This window comes from Neofelis nebulosa, chromosome 1, assembly GCF_028018385.1.
Source record: "Neofelis nebulosa isolate mNeoNeb1 chromosome 1, mNeoNeb1.pri, whole genome shotgun sequence".
NCBI lineage: Eukaryota > Metazoa > Chordata > Mammalia > Carnivora > Felidae > Neofelis > Neofelis nebulosa.
This window is the reverse complement of record NC_080782.1, coordinates 28,583,553-28,606,555: the sequence shown is the minus strand read 5'-3', so window position 1 is coordinate 28,606,555 and position 23,003 is coordinate 28,583,553. Positions and strand designations below refer to the sequence as shown.

Here is a 23,003-nt window from a genome sequence, read left to right as displayed (position 1 = left end):
CTCTGTCTCTCTCTGTCTCAAAAATAAATTAATAAAAAGCATTAAAAAAAAAAGAATCTGTCAAATATTTAGAGACATCTTGATTTAGACTATTGGTGGAAATGAGAAAGCAAAAAGTAAGCCTCCTAATAAGACAAAAACTTTACATTTATTTATTTTTGATAGAGACAGAGCACACGTGGAGGAGGGTCAGAGAGAGAAGGAGACACAGAATCCCAAGCAGGCTCCAGGCTCCGAGCTGTCAGCACATAGCCCCACCTGGGGCTCGAACTCACAAACCGCGAGATCATGACCTGAGCTGAAGTCGGACACTTAACCGACTGAGCCACCCACGTGCCCCAATAAGTCAAAAACTTTAAAATTATTTGAGAGCTGATTCAAATGACAAAGCTAGATTATTAAAGATAAAGCAAAAATAACAATGGAGTGATGAATTAGTCTAGAATGTCATAACTATCCACGTTCTTAATCTTTTTCACTTCCTTATACTCATGACATTTTATGGATTGCATGCATTTTTGAAGCTCTTATAATTCCTTTATTTATTTATTTTTATTTTTTTAATGTTTTATTTATTTTTCAGAGGGATACGGAGAGAGAGAAAGTGTGAGAGGGGGAGGAGCAGAGAGAGAGGGAGACACAGAATCTGAAGCCCACTCCAGGCTCTGAGCTGTCAGCACAGAGGGGCACAGTGGGGCTCCAACTCACCAACTGTGAGATCATGACCTGAGCCGAAATCAAATGCTTAACCAACTGAGCCACCCAGGTGCCTCTAATTCCTTTTTTTAGATCAAAGTTGCCAGTCACTATAACAACAATGATAAGAATCATCAGAATACTAGCAACAGCTGACATCATTGAGCATCTGTTAAGTTCCAGGCACTATGGTAAGCACTTTACATATAATTTTATCTAAATTCACAACTACCTTATCAGAGGGATATTATTATTCTTTCCATTTTGCTGCAGAGGAAACTGAGGTACCACGCAACTAAAAGGTGTCTGGGCTAGGTTGATCCCATGAAATCTTATTTCAAAACTTAACACTTCTATTAAATGAATAAAACCATTTATATTTTAAAGAGATGGTATCTTAGAGTCTGAGTTTATTTGCAACTTTGCAAAGTTTTGTCTCCAGACCAGACTTTTGTTAGTTCATGCATTATTTATACTTTGCTTTCCAAAGGAATTTGAGTTGGTTTACAAAAACAGACACACATTTGCAACAGGGAAACAAGCTAAGAACTAGGATATTTAACAACAGAAGGGAGTATGATTAGTTCCCACCAGAAGACACAGTTGAAATGAAGCGACTGTGATTCAAAACAAAGTCTTGGCAACTGAGACATAAGAGCGAACAGCATGAGTTTGCGGAATAACTTTCTATTTTATGAGTGTAGTGGGAAGACTTCTTGAGATATTAATCTTGAGAATGTTTCTTTTTTCTTACCCTTCCCAACCTTTTCCTTGTTGGTCTGAGACACTCCCCCTCCCATGGCTTTGAAGGGAAAAGTTGTTGTTGGATCGTAAATGCAAAGAGAAAAGCAAAATTATGTTCAGTAATCGTTTTAATTTCCATACTGGGTTTCTGAGAATCAAAAGGGAAGTCTTGCAGGAAAAAATTTGCCACTGAAATGACTAGAAAGAGAAGAGAATTGTGTCCCATCTCTGGGAGGTTGCACGAGGGCCGTTGTCTGGAAGGATGGGTATCATGAAGGAGGAGATGTAGAGATCTGACAGAGAAGGTCCTGCCTGCTGCAGCCTGGTGAGTGCTGAAGGGCTCCCCTCTGCTCCTGTACAGAGGAGCCGTGTCCCCTTTCAAAAAACTCTTTGGGCGAGGGCCTTCCCTCTATAGCTGCCTGCAAGTCTTCTATGGCCCATCCAACAGAAGGACCCCCCCCCCCCATGCTACTAGAAACTTGTCCCAAGAGAAAAACAGCTTTGCCAACAGCCTGGGACACAAGGCAGAGTCCTTGATCCTTAGAGGGGGTGGGAATGGTGTGAGATTAAAAAACAAACAAACAAAAAAAAACATAGCACAAAAACTAAAGGAAACAAGGAAACCAATCCTACACTATTACCAACATAGGAGGAATTTAGTGCTTGGGCTTGGGTGATGATCTCATGGTCCGTGGGTTTGAGCCCCACATCAGGCTCTGTGCTGACAGCTCAGAGCCTGGAGCCTTCTTGTGTCTCCCTCTGTCTCTGCCCCTCCCCTGCTCATGTTCTGTCTCTCTCTCTCAAAAATAAATAAACATTTTTTGAAAAGACAGTAAATATTGACATAAGTAATATGTCCTTTTATATTGCATTTTCACTTAAAAAATCACTTTCACATGGGATTGAACAATGTAATTTTTTGAAGGATGCAGAAACACATTTCAACAAATAATTTCTTATTCCCTATATTGAATTGTGGTTCAGTAAAGGCCTTTGTATAATAAGTTAAATCAGAGAAGTTCAGATATGTTTCTTTCAGGCTACCCACCTTAAGTTCTCACTTGAAAAAAAAAAAAAAAAAGAAGTTCGCAGTTATGCCTCAGAATCTCCTGGAAGGCTTATAAAACCAGATTGCCAGGCTCACCTTCAAATTCAGTACATCTGGGGTGAGGTCCAATAATTTACATTTCTAACAAGTTCCTAAATTCTGTGCTGCTGGTCTGGGACCACACTTTGAGAAGCATTGATCTGAGGGACTTAGGAACTTGAAGCTTTAGCATATCCCTTAAGGTTTGTCACAAATACCAATGGCCTCACTTTGAGTGGGCATTTCACAAAGGCTGGGGTTAAGTAAACACATATTCGTACTTTCTCTCTGGGTTAGGCAATGGCCCAGGTTATGCATTTAAATCCTCACGACAATCCCATCAAGTAGGTAATATTATTAGCCTCGTTTTGCAGATTGGGAGACAGAAGGACAGGGACGTCCAGTGACTTGTCCAAGGTCACACAGGTGGTAGATGACAAAATGAGGGTCTGAAGCCAGAGCATCCGTTTGTGCTTGTAACTATGATACACTGCAAATCACTGAGGTCCCTCAACTGTCCTGGAGCTGCAAGTACTTTCTCTGAGTCCTTTCGATGTAGAGTATGTAGATGGAAGATTGGCCTCTTGCTCTGATAACGTACTACAGCATTGGAGATGGGAATTCGGCCAGCTGGTACACCAACCTCTGCAGGAGATGCGACACAGAAGACTTCTAGGCAGGAGCAAACTTTTCTAAGTTTAGAATTTTATACCACTCTTTCCTGGGGCTTGAAACCTTCCAAGGCTTCCCTTAACACTTAGACGGCGATCCCAACCCTCCCTCAGCCTGATCTGATGTCCCCTCGACCTCACTCCTCCCCGCCCTGCACCTGTCCCTGCCTGCAAGCCCTCTCCTTCCACATTCTAGGCTCTGCCCTGGTATGGGCTGGCTTCTACCTCAGTAGATGGCAGTAGTGGATGGCACTGGTGGGAGAGGGGGAAGGGAGGTGCTGGAAATGTCACCCCTAATTTCTCTGACCTGTCTCCTCCATGTCTCCTGCCCTTGCTGGGGAAGTCCAACTTCTGCTGCACAGCCCTGCCTGGGCCCTGGTACCCCTGCACCCTCCTGTGGCACTCCCACCTTGCAGTTGCTAATGGCTTCTTGCCATTTGTAATCTTTGGGTTGCCTCACCATCCCATCTGGATTCCAGCTCTCCTACCATCCATGCAACCAGTTCTACACATTAATTTCCTCTATTTTAAAGTTCATTTACTTATTAATTTTGAGAGAAAGAGAGAGAGAAAAAATGTAAACAAGGGAAGGGCAGAGAGAGAGAGAGAGAGGGAGAGTATCCCAAGTAGGCTCCACAAGTGTGAGATCATGACCTGAGCCAAAATCAAAGTCAGACACTTAACCAGCTGAGCCATCCAGGCGCCCCTAGTTTTCTCTATTTTAAATGCATTAAGTGATTTTTGCTTTCCTCATTAGACTGTGACTGGTACAACCACATTTATCTTCTCCAGTTAACCTGGATCTCTTTCTTTTCCTTAGGTACTGGTGAGTTCCTGTCCCAGGATATTTGAACTAGCTGTTCCTTCTACGAAATGCCTGTCTCTTAGAAGTTATCATGGCTCGGGGCACCTGGGTGGCTCAGTCGGTTAAGCGTCCGACTTCAGCTCAGGTCATGATCTCGCGGTCCGTGAGTTCGAGCCCCGCGTCGGGCTCTGTGCTGACAGCTCAGAGCCTGGAGCCTGTTTCAGATTCTGTGTGTGTCTCTCTCTCTGCCCCTCCCCTGTTCATGCTCTGTCTCTCTCTGTCTCAAAAATAAATAAACGTTAAAAAAAATTTTTTTTTTAAATTTATCATGGCTCACTCTCACATGTCATTCCAGTCTTGGTACAAATTTCACTTTCTCAGAGAGCTTATCTGATCATCCTGTCTAAAGTAAATTACCTGGTCTCATTTTACCACATTTTTCTGTTTAATTTTCTCATAACATTCATCACTAACTATAATGAAACTGTTTATTTATGTGTTTACTTATTTACTGACTATCTCAGGATGTAAGCTCCATGAGAGTGGGTATCTTGGGTATCTTGTTCATTACCATGCTTCGATATCATGCATAGGGCAATGTCTAGCACTTAAAAAGTATCTACTGATGGACAGACTATCTGAGAACCAAGTGATTAAATTAATGAATGTAGCTTCAGTGTAATGACCCTATGAGAGCAAATAGGTAATGCCTTGAATGCCAACTCTGATCAATCAGTCATGTCTATAGAGAATGCAAAACATCCTGGCCTAGAGAATTTTGAGGATAGGTCTTAACAATGATCTAATCGAACCTTCAAAGAATTTTAATCCGATGCCTGGAGCAGGCTGCATTCTGGGAAATCTGTTAATGCAATCAGCACACTGGTCTGCATTAACTAGGAAATGTATCCTGGATAGCTGAATGACTTAGTGACCTGAGTTCTTTAACGCTGTCCATCTAAATGCTAAAGAATGTCTGCCTACCTCAAAATAATGGTTTTGGTTTTACATGTTGGATATTGTTCTGCTCTTTCTGATAATAATTGGTGGTCAAGTTTCAACTGTTTCTTCCAGCAACTGATGAGACAGAAAGAAGCCTATGTATCTTCCTATATGCTGCTGAAGCAGAGAACCTGCACGTTGTTTGTTTGTTTGAAAGTGATACCAGGAGCTCCAGTGGCACAATCGGTTAGCATATGGGACTTACACAAAAGTGATACTATGAAGGCATAAAATTTGGAATATATATAAATCTCAAAAAAGGAGAATTATCCAGAGAAAATTACTGTTAATGATTTAGTACAAAACCTTCCAGTATCCTTTCATCACACCATATGCATTATTTTCACAAAAACTGGTTCTTTTATGCATACTGTTTCATAACTTCCTTTTTTCCCCACCAAAATATATTATGTACATTTCCCCATGCTGTTGGAAAGTCTTCTAGCAGACTGCCAAAAGAACCATATTACATTTCATCATAATGCTACACATCATATGGATTTAATTATTTTTCTATTGGTGAATTTATAGGTATTTTCATTTTTTAATGTAATATATAGATCTTTAACATTCTCTTAGCTGTAGATCTGCACAAATGCATACTCATATCTTTGAAATATATTACTTGGAGAGCAATTTCTATGTTTTCTCCTTCATTAAAAGTTTTTGCAATTTCCATTGAGCTATGTATCCACGTTAAAGTAATTCAGACATTATTTTAAAATATTAGATTCTGTGTTCTATGCCTTTCCTTTAAAAGCATTCTTCATGAACTTAATTTCATTTTATTTCTTGATCCTTGGATGGATGTCTTACAGTTATTAAAGAATGGTGAATAAATGGGTGACATATTTTATGAGCCCTTCCAAAGATGAGTGTAGGTTTTAGTTGCCCTTCTGGGTGATATTCAGTTTGGCCTGGGACAACATGTTTGGTCACATTTCCCCAATTGCTCTAGAATTTTCTTGTATATGGTTCCTCAGAAGAAAAATCTTGGCATAACCTAAATTTTTGCTACTTATAGGTTATGAATATAGATGTAGATACAGATACATAGACAAGATATGTGTAGTTTTAGGTATAGCTATAAAGATATGTTTTTGCCTAGAGATTTTGCAGACCATTTGTCTAATCCTTGAAAATAAAAGTATTGGAAGATACATTTAGGTATAGATTTCTTTTCATTCATTTTGCCTGGAGGATGGATAACTTAAAAATACATCTGTAGATATGTTTAGTTCTGGTAAAGTTTCTGATTATCATTTCATAGGTTTTGCTCTTCTTTATGAATAACCATTTTATTTTTCTTATATTTTCTTTCTCTCTATTCCATGACTAGCCTCCATCTTGTCTTTGCATTTCAGGACGGCATCCCAACTCTCTATTTCAGCCTTTCACATCATGTGTTTTATCCCCTACAGTGTGGGTTTTAATTTCTTTATTATATGTCTAGTTTTTTGGTAATCTTTCACTACTTTATTCTTCTCTTTCTTCATCTTGAACTGTTCCCTTCTTATTTTGGCCTGTTTTCTTCATATGCCTTTCTCTTTCTGTTTTAAGAAGTCATATCAACTTTTATTTGATTATAAAGTGCCTATGTCTGTTAAAATTTTCTTCTCAGATTATTTGTTTATGTATTCTCACCAATGTGCTTTGCTTTTCAGTCTTCAGAAAGCTTTGTGTTTTCCTTTTTCTCCTCCACCAGACCAAGGATATGGATTTTTCTTGCTTTGCTTGCTTTCAGCTTTTGTGCTGGTCAAAATCCATTCTCAGATTTGTATCTGGAGGCCAAGATGCCAAGACAAGTCCCAATCCAACTACCAAGTTTGGGCAGATGATCATTTTTCTCCAGTTTTGTCCTATTGTCTTTCTTCTTCCACAAATGATTATTTGATATTCTGAACAATTGAAATTGAAGAAACACTATTCAGAGTTACTAGATGTTCTTCCTGTCTTTACCCTAATGCATGAGCTTCTACACCTGGAGAGCACATTAAATTTGGAATTGCAGCATTTAAATGCACATCGAAAGGATGAGGGTGGGAGCAAGACACAATTCTCTCTCTGTCTTTTGAAAACCAAAACATTTGAGGAAGAGAAACCAACCCCAACCTAGTCATCTGGTTAAAACCAGATGGTGACCTGATTCTAATGGCACATAGTGGGAGATGTTAAAAAAGTTCTTCCCTGTTTTTATCCTAGGTAACCTATAGTTCAAGAAGAAAAACTGGACATACCATTTCCTTCTGGATGCTCTAGGGAAGAATCCATTCCGGTGCCTTCTCCGGTTTCTAGAGGCCACCTGCCTTCCTTGACCCCTGACTCTTCATCTTTAAAGCACATCACTTCAACTTCTCCTTCCAATGTCACATCTCCTTTTCTGACTCTGATTCCCTTGTTTCCACTTCATAATGACTCTTACAATTATATTGGGCCCACTTGAATAATCCAGGATAATCTCCCCATGTTGACCACTTTAATGTAATTACATCTGCAGAATCCCTTTTGCCAGGTAAAGTAACCTATTCACAGGTTCCATGAGTTACAACATGGACATCTTGGTGGGGACATTTTTCTTTCTTACCTCAACCCTTTTGCCCTTATTTCCTAGGTAAAATTATGCATAGAATATTATCAAATATACCCTTCCCCAAAATCTCACTGTTGGTATAACTATATTAGCTCTCTGTTGCTGCATCATAAACTACTGCCAAAGTTAACAATTTATAACATTTATCATCTCACAGTTCCAATGATCAGGAATCTAAGCATGGGTTAGCAATGTGCCTATGACTGAGGGTCTTTCATAGGGTTGCAACCAAACTATCAGCTAGAGCTATGCTCTCATCTGAAGGCTTGACTAAGATGGGGCTCACTTCTAACCTTACCTCTGTGTTGTTGGCAGGCTCAGTCCCTTGTTTGAGGGCTTCTCCACAGGGATGCCTCAAGCATGGCAGCTGCCCTCTACCGGATGAACAATCCAAGAGACAGCAAGAGAGAATGTGATCAAGGTGAAAGCCCACAGCCTTTTTCTAACCTTGTCTTAGAAATGATGTCACATCACTTTGCCATATTCTGTTTGTCAGAAGTGAGTTGCTACATGCACCCCATATTCAAAAGGAGAGGGTAACACATGACTAGTACAAGGTAGGGATTATTAGGAGCCATCTTAAATGCTGCCTACCACAGACACCCTAATACATTCAACTGTGTGGACTTTCAATGTCATAATTACACAAATCTTTCTCTTCCTCTATTTCCACTTTAGCATCCCCTAATTTCAGATATTAAATAGTCATTCCAGAGTACTTTGAAATATTCTAAGTGAAGGAATTTCTTGACAGTCTGTGCAATTATTTCATTTGTGAAGAAGAAAAAAATGGCCTCATTATGGGCTTCAGTTTTATTTTGACAATGTTTTTTTTCTATTGACAATAAAAGCCGGAGAAAAATAGAACAATTAAAATTATTACCCCAAATTGAAATAGTCTAGTGGATATGTTCAGATAATAGATAAATAAAAGTCAAATTGGGGGTGAAATATCCCTCTAACCTTAAACCACTGAAGTCCTATCCAATAAAAGACCATCGCCTTTCTGTCCCACAGTTGAATTAACTATTTACTTATTTCAAATAACGGATGATATGTAATACACATTTCTCCCATCTCTTATTATTTCTCTCTCTTTTTGAATAAAGCTACTCAACATAGGGATAATTTTTATCACTGCAAGAATGATCTAAATTTCAACATACATTTTTTTCAGTGCATTAATGAGAGTTTTGATTTGAGGAATTTCTGTGCTCATCCACCAAAGCAAAGTTGTCAGTAATAATTAATTGTTTATTCAATTTTAGTTTTACTATGTTGTTGGCACCTCATTTTAGAAAATATAATCCTGGCATTTAAAGTCAGTACATATTGTGTGTTTACATATCATTTTTTCCATTATTAAGGAAACAATAAAAAAGGTAAATGGGAAAAAAAAGACAGGTGTTGGGAGTTTGAGGCTAGAAGGCATAAAATATTAAACACGCTCACCCAGTTGCAGTCGAGGTGTGAAATATGGAGAGGTTAAAGGGAATAAAAGACAACCTAGTAATTGTAACCATTCTTAAATATAAATGTAAGTACAACAAATTTTATATTAGAGGTGTTGGTTAGAGGTTTGAGGAGAATTCTATGTTTTAAATTTAAGAAAAAAAACGACTTAAATAGAGGCATTTAAAATCGTTAAGAGAGACGGGGGAAAGGTTATGCATCTGTATTATGTATTTAAAAACTTTTGCAGGTTTTCTTTTAAAATGAAATGTTTATTCTGTTCCTATATTCTGTCTGTTATTTGCATCTCTTTTTGAATAATTCAAGCCACACTTAAACACCTCCAGGCACATAGCAGTATGTTCCTTAGGAGAAAGTGACTGTGTAATAATATTGCTTCTATATAATCAGTTTACCCTGTAACATCAATCAGTAAGTTCTAGATGCATTATTGGGTCATAAATATTCCTTTCTAGAGAATGGACTCTTATGACCTAATTTGAGTTAGGTGTTCTATCTTTGACTAATCTCCTGTGGCTCTGTGTGTGTGTGTGTGTGTGTGTAGGGGACTGTCACGCCATATTAAAATGAACACCATCAACCACATAAATGAAGTGAGGAGAGGAAATTGAAAGGGTTGATCTCTAAAAAAAAGGGGGGGAGGGAGTCTCAGAACTCAGAACAAAAGGAATGTGAAGTAAATAAAGCCAGATTTTCCAGAATAGCATAATACCTTTAAAATATCTGAAGATAATTATGAGTTTTCCTATGAATCTTCCCTTTCCTAATTTTTGTATCATGAGCTTTTTAAAAACATCTTCATAGGATTTTGAACCCCTCATCTTTCTTAATTTTTCTAAAATCTAGGGCATACCTGTCACTGGCTTGAACTGTGAGATGAATGTTTCCTTCCAGGCCCCACCATTTCTCCTTTGGTAAGTGAAGAAATTATTCCTATGGACAGGACCTGCTTTATGTCATTATACAGAGTCCTGTGCTCAGAAATGACCTACATTTTTCAAGTATTCTGCTGTCACCATCTTTTTTTTATTATTTAAAAAAACTAATTTTTAATGTTTATTTATTTTTGAGAGAGACAGAGTGCAAGTGGGGGAAGGGCAGAGAGAGAGGGAGACAGAATCCGAAGCAGGCTCCAGACTCCAGCTGTCATCAGGGCCCAACGCAGGGCTCAAACTCATGCACCATGAGATGATGACCTGAGCTGAAGTAGGGAGCTTAACCGCCTGAGCCACCCAGCTGCCCTTCTTCTGTCACAGTCTTGAAATTCTTAATAAGTTTTGAACAAAAGGCCCACATTTTCATTTTGCATGGGGCTCTGATAATTGTGTAGTTCTTCCTGCATTCATAATGGAAAATCACCTATTTGCTGTCCCTATTTCCTAGGAGATAAAGTTGACTACAAGGCAAGTTAGGAGATTTTTAGGTTTTTTCACTTACCAATACTTCCAGAGATGTACATTATGTTTAACAACTTACTCCCATAATCATGCTTCAGAGTTTTTGATCAAAATCCAACTCTAAAACATTTCCCTTAAAAAAATCAAAATTGTTTCCAACAAAAGAATAATATATTTTTATTGCAAAAAAATGGAAATTACAAACAAGACATTTCCACAATTCGTAAACCAGGAGCTTTAATATTTTATTAGACTTTCTAATGATTTGGTTTTCAACACAATTATGATGAGTCAGCGTCTACCAACTTTGTAAATTAATAATTTAAATGGTATTTTATTATAAAAATATATATTCTCAACTTTTAATAAATGGATCCAGGAAAGTCATAAAAATATATATTTTTAATTTTTTTTTTAACGTTTATTTTTGAGACAGAGAGAGACAAAGCATGAATGGGGGAGGGTCAGAGAGAGGGAGACACAGAATCTGAAACAGGCTCCAGGCTCTGAGCTGTCAGCACAGAGCCCGACGCGGGGCTCGAACTCATGGACCGCGAGATCATGACCCGAGCCGAAGTCGGCCGCTTAACTGACTGAGCCACCCAGGCGCCCCAAAAATATATATTTTTAAAGTTGAAAAAAACAATGAATCCTCCACTCGGAAATAGCAACTCTGACAATTTTGAATATTTTTCCTAGACTCTTTTTATCTCTGCATATTTTTCATGATGAAATTGTACTGTATAACTAATTTCTAGTCAAATAAGTATTCACAAATAACAAATCAGAAAAACATCTGAGAGGGGCTCAGTAACAGATTTCACTCCTCCCCCCTTCAATCTCACCCTTCAATATTCAGTTTCCTAATTGCCGCTGCTATTCTCTTTGCACTCTTACTTACACACTCCTGATTCACCCTTTGAACCACATGATGTCTCCATTGGCATCTATGGGGTTGAGGCCAGGAATGCTGCTAAACATTTTAGGATGCACAAGAAAGTCCACTCCTCCCCCCACAATCCAGGGGCGCCAGAGTGGCTCAGTCAGTTAAAAGTCCAGCTCTTGGTTCCAACTCAGGTCATGATCCCACAGTAGGTGGGTTCGACTCCTGCATGGGGTTTCGTGCTGGCAGTGTGGAGGCTGCTTGGGATTTTCTCTCTCTGCCCACCCTCCGCTCATGAGCATGCTCTGTCTCAAAGATAAATAAATAAACTTAAAAAAATAAGAAAATAATGTTTTTAAAGCCAACCAAAATGCTAGTAGTGCTGAAACTGAAAAACTAGTATAAATAATTCTGGATTTACCACCCGATGCAATTAGAAAGGAAAAAGAAATGAGAGGTATAAGGGCACCTGGGTGGTTCAGTCAGTTAAGCCTCTGACTCTCGGTTTCAGCTCAGGCTCTGATCTCACAGTTTGTGGGTTCAAGCCTCATATCTGCTCTGGCAGCATGGAGCCTACTTGGGATTCTCCCTCCCCCTCTCTCTGCCCCTTCTCTGCTCTGTCTCTCAAAATAAATAAATAAACAAACTTTTTTTTTTAATGAGAGATATAAATATTGGAAGGTAGACACACTTATTTTTGCAGAAGACACGATTATGCACTAGTCCTCCAAAGGAAGCCATTTAGAACACTATTGATTGATTATAACATGTAACAGAAAAAGAAAGTGTAGTAAAAATACAAAAAAATAATGCGCATTACAACTTGTGATATTTTAAGGTGTCAACCACAAACCAAATGTGTATAAATGAGCAAATGTTAGCATTTATTTTTTGTAACTTGTTATTTTTTGCAATCATTTTAATTTTTAATCAAATCTACTTTTCTGTCAACAAATGTGGTCTGGAATTAAGTTTTCTGCAGGAATATGCTCTGATGTTTCAGAGGAAAACATTCTGAAGTAGTTACCCAGATTAAGAATCTGGCTTGTAAATCAATAACACTTCTTCCTTCACTGAGAAAGTCTGCTATGAAAAATAACAGCTGACTAAATAGCGTGCTCACTGATGCTGTAAAAATTGTGAATTACTTAAAGGCTAATGCATTAACTTTGACAACATTCTCTTTATTCTTTTACTGTACGAGTTGATCATAAACACGTGCCATTGCATGGTGACATAAAGGGTGGGTTCTTCAGGAAAAAAAAATCTGTTGAGAATATTTGAGCTATGGAAAAATCTCTTTGTGTTTTTGGTCCCAACATTTTAAAGACACAAAATGGACATCCAGACTTACTTTTCTCTAATATCCTCTGTATTTTAATAACTTTAATGCTTCCATGCACGAAAAGGATGCAACATGTTTTACGATGACGGTTAAAATAAAAGAGCAGGGGCACCTGGGTGGCTCAGTCGGTTAAGCGGCCGACTTCGGCTCAGGTCATGATCTCACGGTCCGTGAGTTCGAGCCCCGCGTCGGGCTCTGTGCTGACAGCTCAGAGCCTGGAGCCTGTTTCAGATTCTGTGTCTCCCTCTCTCTGACCCTCCCCCATTCATGCTTTGTCTCTCTCTGTCTCAAAAATAAATAAACGTTAAAAAAATTAAAAATAAATAAATAAATAAATAAAAATAAAAGAGCAAAAAATGAAAGTAAAAAATTTGGAAGAATGGTTTCTACACACCACTGTGACATTTTCATAATTTAACCATAATTAACCATGAAGTAGGTGATGATCTCAGTATTGCACACTTGCAAAAAGCAATCACTGAAAATTTCCAGAATTGATAGGATGCTTTGAATGTTGTTTTCTGTCAAAAGTTCATTCTAGGAAATTTATTAGTTTTGAATCCACTTCTTTTAATCAGAAGATATTACAAATTTGTAACCTTTAAGGATAAGCTGTTGGAATTGAATATCAATGAAAATTGAAGATGGATTTTGAAAATACAGCTTTATTTTGAGAAAAAAAAGTTACAAATGAATATTGGAACTTGATGACATTGCTTTAACTTCTCATTGCCATTCCCATGAACATACTTCTGAAAGACAAGTTGCTCTTGTATGAGTGTTGTTAAAATAGTTTAGACATCTTTGCCCCATGGTGAGGTGGTGTTGTCAGTCCAACCTCAAGAAGACATGCAAAACACAAGTTTGCTGGTTACATTCAAAACCTTAAATATTGATAGATATGGTCATTCAAAATGTATGTATAGGTATTTGCTATTAGAAATAAACTGTGGTGAAGGACTAGATTTTTTACAATGAAGCACTGATCCAAAAAGATGAAAAAAATAAGAAAGTTAACAAAGAGACTTTCCCTCTAAATGTGCTAGGTCCAAGTGGGAGTTAGATGAGTTCTTTCAAACTCATGAAGAATAGAGGATGTAATATTTAAATAGTTCCAGAGCATAGAGAGAAAGGAATGACCCAATTCCTTAGAAGGATCATCATAATAAGATCATCATACTAAGATCATAACAACCCTGATGTGAAAACAAAGAAGAAAAAATAGAAAATTACATTTAAAAAATTCATACAAAATAAATTCACATGATATGTTTCTAAGCACATATTAAAACAACTCCAGAATAAAATGATAATTCAATAATAGAAAAACTACTCATTTAAATAATACAATTCATGCACCATATTAATAGGTCAAAGGAGAAAAAAAGCATAAGGATTATAGTAGATAGATGCCAAATAGTCATTTGACAATATTGAGCATCCATTATTGATGTTTAAAGATAGGAAATGGAGATAAATGGATACTTTTTGATATACATATATTAACAGGAAAGCCAGACACACACACACACACACACACACACACACACACGTCTCAGGCTGAAAGTCAGCATCATGCTGAATGATGAAGTGCTAGAGCTATTCTCCTAAACTAGGAACAAATCAAGATCTCCTACCACCATTATTGTTTAATGTCATTTCCATAAATCTCTCTTGGAGAGATTTGAAGCTCTAATATAGATGTGAGTGTGGCAAATTGAATAATGGGTCCCTAAAGATCTTCTTGGGAGCTGTGAAGATGCTTTATTATATGGCAAAAGGGAATTTGCAGATGTGATTAAGGTAACAGAACCTAAATGGGGTGATTATCCTGGATTATAGATGAGCTTAATCTAATCATGTGATCTCTCAAAAGCACAGAACAAGAAGTTGGAGACTTCCAGTGTGAGAAGGATTTGACATACTGCTGCTGGCTCTGAGTTGGAGGGGCTTGCATGCAAGTGCCTGAAAGAGACCCCTATGTGCTAAGAGTGACTCCCAAATGACAGCCAGCAAGGAGACAGGGAACTCTAACTGCAGGGAACTGGAGTCCACTGACAATGAGCTGGGAAGCAGATGCTCCCAGAGCCTCTCCCCAAGAACCCCGTGAGACAATACCCTGATTTCATCTTTGTGAAACCCATAAAGGAGAAACCAACCCAAACTCCTGACCCACAAAACTGAGATAACACACTTGTGTTGTTTTAAGCTGCTAAATTTGTGTAATTTGCTACATCAATGTTGCGAACTGAGTTGTGTTCCCCAAAAGTAATAGGCCTAATCCTCAAGGTGACTGTATTTAGAGACAGGATCTTTAAGGAGGTAATGAAGATTACTTGCGGTCTGGAGTGCCTGGGTGGCTCAGTGAGTTAAGCACCCGGCTTCAGCTCAGGTCATGATCTCACAGTTCTTGAGTTCCTGGACTCTGCACTGACAGTGCAGAGGCTGCTTGGGATTTTCTCTCCTGCCCCCCACCCCCACCCCCACCCCCGCCCCTCCCCCACTCACTCTTGCTCTCTCTTTCAAAATAAATAAACAAAATAAAAAAGATTAATTGTGGTCACAAGAGTGGGATCCTAATCCCTATAAGAAGAGGAAGAGAAGCCAGAACCTCACTGCACCACTTCCCAGCACAGAGAAAAGGCCTTGTGAGGACAAGAGAGAAAATAGCCATCTGCAAACCAAGGAGAGAGGCCTCAACAGACACCTTGATCTTGGACTCTTCCAGCCTCAAGGACTGTGAGAAAATACATTTCTGTTGTTAAGCTCCCCCACTCGGTGGTGGGATTGTTACAGCCGTCCTAGCACGGAGCAGACTAACACCGGCAGTAATAGAAAATTAATACAGTTAGTGACAGCACCGATTCGGGGCCGAGCCTTACGGTGTGAGATATCTGGGTTTGTTGGTTTATTTATAATTAGTTGACAATCTATTCTTGCAATTTCAAAATTTTATCTATGTGATCAAATTTATCAGTTTTTATGGCTCTGGATTTCATGTCTTGCTTAGAAAGGCCATCCCCTCCCCGGTTCTCTTTCTCTCTCAAAAATGAATGAATGAATGAATGAATAAATAAATAAATACAAACTTAAGAGAAAACTAGAAATTAGTCTTGGTGGGAGTATTGACACCAAAGAAATTGGTGTCTGCTAATTGCTACAAATCAGTCCTTTTTTCCCCAGGAAGCTTTGGCTCCAGGATTCAAACTACAGCACCAGTTAGTCTTCCCCATGCTCTGGCCAGTCATATGGGAGAGAACGGGGGACAAGAAGCTAAGATAATCTTCTTTTGCTATCATTAAATAATATTTACAAAGATTACTCAGAGGAAGATTTAGATGCCCCCTGGAAGGCTTTTTCAATGCTCAGATTATTGCAATCTTAAGTTTGAAGAGGTTCTTTTTTTTTTTTTTTTGGTAAAATAAAGATAAAAATGAGTAGCTTTTATTTTAATAAAATAAATAAAACTCTGAGCTTAAAATATTATACAAGATCATTTTAATAAATGATATGTCTATTAATAGGTAATGTTAAATAACTTATGTTAAGCCCAGACAAAGGAATACCATACAGTGGTCTAACAAGTGTATATGTGCTTGACATAAAAATTATCATTAAGTAGAAAAAGTAAATAGAAAAATGTGTATCTTATGATTACACTTGTGTATACAAAAACTATCGAGAAGAGGTATTGGGGGATCCTCTGAGGTGCTGATGATGCTTTATTTCTTGATTTTAAGGGTGGTTATATAAGAGAGTGTTCAGTTTGTGGCAATTTATGATACTAAAAAATCATGCCTACCTTTATATGTGTGTTATACTTAAAAAGTTTACTTACAAACAAAGGCATGTGTGTAGATATTTATGTGTATAATTTCTTAGAAGAAAATTTAGAAATAAACAATTATTCATAGTGTCTTCCTCTGGCGAGGGGGGTGGCCCTTGGGAACTAGCGAAAGGACTCTTACTTTCTACCCTTTATGTTTTGTATTGTTTGAATGTTTTACAGAGAGTATATATTATTTTGTAGGGAGAAAAAAAAAAGTGTCCCCAAGGAACTATTTAAACAATTAACTACACATCTATTCACTTCACCTTGAAAATTGATGTGTTACTTTCTACATTCAGCTGCTTCTTGTGTTCTATTAGAAATTCCAGATGGTGGGGAGGACTACATCTCCCCTGTGATTTAGGAACACACGAACAAAGGTGACACATCGGTAATGTAAAATCTGTGTGACAGCCTTCTTCAGAGGAGTCTCATTTATCTTCAAAACCCAAGTAAATTACCTGAGTGGATACGAATTCCATTTTGTGAAATCTTTGTTGAGAGGCGAATAAATAATTGACCAGAAGCCTGCAAGCCCATGCGTTGGCCCTTTCTCTGCTCCTGGAGGCACTTGGATACATATTTCAGCTCTAAAACATTTTTGAAAGTTAAGATGAGAAAATATTTGAGGACTAGAGACACAGCATATTTAACTAATTTGTGCAAGGCTGGCCTTAAAAGTCTTTGAGGGGACTAAGAGAGAGCTCTTTACAGGTCAAAGTGTACATGTTTCTTGAGACTCCTGACCTACGTCTCATCCACTGGAAAATAGACTTTTTAACCCATTTTAATCTAACCAGAGCTGCTGGTATACAGCTGTTCAATTGCACTGAGACTAAGGTGGTCAGGGACTGAAACCAGCTTTTGTTCCTCCCACACTGCTGCCATGTGGACACCCTCCACCCAGAGGGGGCACCATTTTCCAAACCACATAAAGCCTGGTGTGTGGTCTAGAGGCTGGTGGTGGCCCTACTTGGACCAATACTACAGACCAGAAAGCGGGACTATTTCTTTTGCATTGGTCATTGGAATACCCTTTGGAATATAAGTCATTTGAGGCCATTACCTAAAACAATGTTAGATTAGGCTCATTTATATTTCTGGCACTTTTAGAGTGTAAGACTTTTGGTTATAGCAAAATCATGGAAATACCTGGAAACATTTATCTTTACTCAAGCATTGATAATTTTTAAAGCTATGCCTTGGATCACCACTTAAAAAAAATTTTTTTAACGTTTATTTATTTTTGAGACAGAGAGAGACAGAGCATGAACGGGGGAGGGTCAGAGAGAGGGAGACACAGAATCTGAAACAGGCTCCAGGCTCTGAGCTGTCAGCACAGAGCCCGACGCGGGGCTCGAACTCACGGACCGTGAGATCATGACCTGAGCCGAAGTCGGCCGCTTAACCGACTGAGCCACCCAGGTGCCCCAGTGGATCACCATTTTAAATCTTTGCTGTCTGGCCTGGCAGAAGGGCTTATTGTATATTGTAGGTTTTAATCCCTTTGAGGTAAATCAATAATGAACACGTTATTATTAGACCAGACAGTCTGGGCTAGGAGTCTGAAATTTGCCTTTTCATGATGCCTGCCCACCTTGAATTAAGCTTGGGGGAAATATCTACTCTCCAAATGCTGGTTCTGGCCAGCTAACCTCTTGGTCAAATCTTAATTTGTGGAGAGTATATCACAGAATTTATATCTACTCCAAACTCTGGCTAAGATCCTAGGCTTATGCATATGAAGCAAGAAGGCAGATAGAAATGAGAGAAGACCTGTAGGTTCTTCTTCAGCGGCAGCAGAGGAAACTATCAAAAATTTGGGGGTGCACTGTTGCCTATTAAACTCTCCTATCCCTCAGAATCTCTGAGGAATGAAGGGGTGACCAAAACCATCATCTCTTCTGGGGAGAAGGATGCAAAGCTCTGGTCCTACCTTAAGATTCAGGATACACACTGTATTTCCCTAGGCATGGAGGTAGAGTGGTCAGGAAAAACAAGAGCTCTTCTGTGTCTACACCCTTCTATCACTCTGTTTTGGGGTGTTGGGAGACTCAGCTGTAGGGTGTTTAATGATTCTCATTTCCCTGCTTTTTTTTATTTTGCTTCGGTAAAAAATGTATATCAAGAAAATGTACTATGGTGGTAGAAATGCATAAAAGACCTTACAGGTATCCTTTGAATGAAGTCCTATGCATTGCCTGGCAGAATCTCTGAAAATTAAATGTTTCTGACTGAGATGCACCTTTGATCACTATTGATTATTTAGGTTATTTCATACAAATCTGGAGAAATAGAACTTAAGTTGTAGAAAACATTTTCTGTCAATAACAGCACACACACACACAAAAATAACAGCACAGATTTTTGTCCACAAAAATACAACTGATGCGGGGCGCCTGGGTGGCGCAGTCGGTTAAGCGTCCGACTTCAGCCAGGTCACGATCTCGCGGTCTGTGAGTTCGAGCCCCGCGTCAGGCTCTGGGCTGATGGCTCGGAGCCTGGAGCCTGTTTCCAATTCTGTGTGTCTCCCTCTCTCTCTGCCCCTTCCCCGTTCATGCTCTGTCTCTCTCTGTCCCAAAAATAAATAAAAACCGTTTAAAAAAAAAAAATACAACTGATGTAATTTCATTACATTTGATTTTCCACTTTTAGAAAAGTTGACATCAACATTATATTTTAATTTAATATTAACCAATTGTGCCTCCATGATTAAGTTAATTTCAGGATTCTTGATTGTGTATGCATGTGTCGGTGTATTTTTTCTTTTTTTTTAATTTTTTAAAGCATTTTATTGATGAATGATTGACATACAAAAAACTATACATATTTAACATGCACAGCTTGGTGAGTTTAAGATGCGACTGTTTTGTTTTGTTTTGTTTTTAATTTACATCCAAGTTAGTTAGCATACAGTGCAACAATGATTTCAGGAGTAGATTCCTTAATGCTCCTTACCCATTTAGCCCATCCGCCCTCCCACAACCCCTCCAGTAACCCTCTGTTCTCCATATTTAAGAGTCTCTGCTGTTTTGTCTCCCTCCTTGTTTTTATATTATTTTTGCTTCCCTTCCCTTATGTTCATCTGTTTTGTATCTTAAATTCCTTATATGAGTGAAGTCATATGATATTTGGTTTCTCTGACTGACTACTTTCACTTACCATAATACCCTCTAGTTCCATCCACATAGTTACAAATGGCAAGATTTCATTCTTGTTGATTGCCGAGTAATACTCCATTGTATATATGTACCACATCTTCTTTATCCATTCATCCAGCGATGGACATTTGGGCTCTTTCCATACTTGGGCTATTGTCGATAGCGCTGCTATAAACATCGGGGTGCATGTGCCCCTGCAAAACAGCATACCTGCATCCCTTGGATAAATATCTAGTAGTGCAATTGCTGGGTTATAGGGTAGTTCTATTTTTAATTTTTTGAGGAACCTCCATACTGTTTTCCAGAGTGGCTGCACCAGTTTGCATTCCCACCAGCAGTGCAAAAGAGGTCCTCTTTCTCCGCATCCTCACCAACATCTGTTGTTGCCTGCATTGTTAATGTTAGCCATTCCGACAGGTGTAAGGTGGTATCTGATTGTGGTTTTGATTTGTATTTCCCTGATGGTGAGTGATGTTGAGCATTTTTTCATGTGTCATTTGGCCATCTGGATGTCTTCTTTGAAGAAGTGTCTATTCATGTCTTTTGCCCATTTCTTCACTGGATTATTTGTTTTTTGGGTGTGGAGTTTGATAAGTTCTTTGTAGATTTTGGATACTAACCCTTTATCTGATATGTCATTTGCAAATATCTTCTCCCATTCTGTCAGTTGCCTTTCAGTTTTGCTGATTGTTTCCTTCACTGTGCAGAAGCTTTTTATTTTGATGAGGTCCCAATAGTTCACTTTTGCCATTGTTTCCCTAGCCTCCTGAGACATGTTGAGTAAGAAGTTGCTGTGGCTGAGGTCAAAGAGGTTTTGCCTGCTTTCTCCTCGAACATTTTGATGGCTTCTTGTCTTATGTTTAGGTCTTTCATCCATTTTGAGTTTATTTTTGTGTACACTGTAAGAAAGTGGCCCAGGTTCATTGTTTTGCATATGCATCTCCCTGCTTTTCATGTATGGCTTCAAGAGTTCTCTGGATGACTGTCATGGATCAGAAAATGGGTGCCCAACTCAGAGAAGCAAAACTCTGGTTTGAAACTCTGTTTCTCCCTTTTCTTAGCTCTGCTCAACTGAGAGAGCTATTCACTGGTTTTAGAGTTTGTTTCTTTATATGTAAAATGAAGTTGTAATATCTACCTGAAAGATTTTTTTTGAGGATCAGATGAAACAGCACGTGTAATAAACCTGGCATAAAGTAAGTGCTCAATATATGTTAGTTCCCTTATTCTGCCCTTGCCCCAGAATAACTTTGTTGACATTACTTCTTAAGTGAAATACATAGATAATGAATGATTATGCATACTTCTGGGTACCTCATCTATCACTGACATTGTCATTTCTCATTATCAATAGGTTGATTTATCCAAAGTTAGGCTCCAGTGATTAAGTTCTTTGGAATCCATTGTTTTTTCATCTTTCCTTGATCCAAATTTAATAACTTTTATCTAGACATTAGTCCACCCACGTATCTGAAAACTGCTTGCTTTGCAGTGTTCAAAGAGTTTCATTTACTGCTCTTTAACAAATAAATTAAAAAAATAGTAATTAGGAAAAAAGGTTTTCCTCAGTTTTCTTTTCAAAATTAAGAGTGAAAGAATTATGGGAGAAAAGGTTTAAAAAGAATAAGTATGATACTTATTTAAAATTTTTTTAATGTTTATTTTATTTTTGAGAGAGAGAGACAGAGCATGAGCAGGGGAGGGGCAGAGACAGAGGGGGACACAGAATCTGAAGCAGGCTACAGGCTCTGAGCTGTCAGCACAGAGCCCGATGTGGGGCTCAAACTCACGAACTGCGAGATCATAACCCGAGCCAAAGTCGGACACTTAACTGACTCAACCACTCAGGCACCCTGATACTTATTTTAAATACAAGTAAGAAAATGTTAAAATAATCATAATCTCAATATATCATAAGCAAAGCAAAAATTGACATTCTTGTTTTGTTCAGCAAATGGACTTTAAATGTTCATTCCTGGTCATCTCTGGAGTTGAAAGCTAATGAGAGTAAACTAGAATACCAGAAGAGTCCTGCACTGAGAGCCATAACGTGTACAATCCACACATAAATACATTTAAATGCTATTTTTTTGCCATTGTCATTTTGTTTTTGTTTTTTTTAATATGAAATTTATTGTCAAATTGGTTTCCATACAACACCCAGTGCTCATTCCAACAGGTGCCCTCCTCAATGCCCATCACCCACTTTCCCTTCCTTCCCACCCCTCATCAACCCTCAGTTTATTCCCAGTTTTTAAGAGTCTCTTACGGTTTGCCTCCATCCCTAACTTTTTTCCCCCTTCCCCTCCCCCATGGTCTTCTGTTAAGTTTCTCAGGATCCACATAAGAGTGAAAACATATAGTATCTGTCTTTCTCTGTATGACTTATTTCACTTAGCATAACACTCTCCAGTTCCATCCACATTGCTACAAAAGGCCATATTTCATTCTTTCTCATTGCCAAGTAGTATTCCATTGCATGTATAAACCACAACTTCTTTATCCACTCATCAGTTGATGGACATTTAGGCTCTCTCCATAATTTGGCTATTGTTGAAAGTGCTGCTATAAACATTGGGGTACAAGTGTCCCTATGCATCAGCACTCCTGTATCTAAATGCTACTAATTTTAAAAATATTTTAAAAGGAACCACATAGATACAACTCAATGTTCTAATTTTTATTTTTCTCATTTGGCTTTCCTTTTCATGACACCCAAATGTGTTACCTCACTTCACTTCCCCACACTCAAGACTGCACAATTTATCTATTTCCTTTGCTGGTTTTGTAAGTCTAAGATCTTTCCATTTTTATGCCCTATTTTAGGACAGTGATTTTGTTAGAATATTTCAAAGAATTAAAAATGTGAGAAGTGAATTAGGACAGGTAGTTTTCAATGGTACACAGATCACCTGTGCCTCTGGTCAGGTCCAAGAGTTAGGCTTGTGGAGATTAAGTGTTTTCATATTAAAAATCTCCATGCCTTCCAGATGTTCCACCAGGATAGGGCTTCAGCTGCTCTCTTTATTCCCTTTAATCAAGTATTCTGTATTTAAAAGAGTACTGATTCCACTCTTAAGATACAGAAGTTATTGGGGCACCTGGTGGCTCAGTCGGTTGGACATTCAACCCTTGATTTCAGTTCATTCCACGCTCAGCGTGGAGCCTAAGATTCTGTCTCTCTCTTTCTGTCCCTCTCCCCCACTTGTGCTCTCTCTCTCAAAATAAATACACAAGCATTCAACAACAACAACAAAATACTGAAGTTATTGCATCGTCATGGAATTGCATTGGGAGTGATAAATGAGAAGTCATTAGAA

At 38.4% G+C, this 23,003-nt stretch overlaps 1 long non-coding RNA gene across 1 annotated transcript; it reads left to right on the top strand.

Moving 5' to 3' along the window:
• The first annotated feature begins 1,316 nt into the window (after positions 1-1,316).
• Positions 1,317-10,078, top strand: LOC131509366 (uncharacterized). Its single transcript, XR_009260457.1, has 3 exons — positions 1,317-1,765; positions 7,911-8,016; positions 9,915-10,078. It is a non-coding gene; the product is annotated as an uncharacterized LOC131509366 (long non-coding RNA).
• The last annotated feature ends 12,925 nt before the right edge of the window (positions 10,079-23,003 follow it).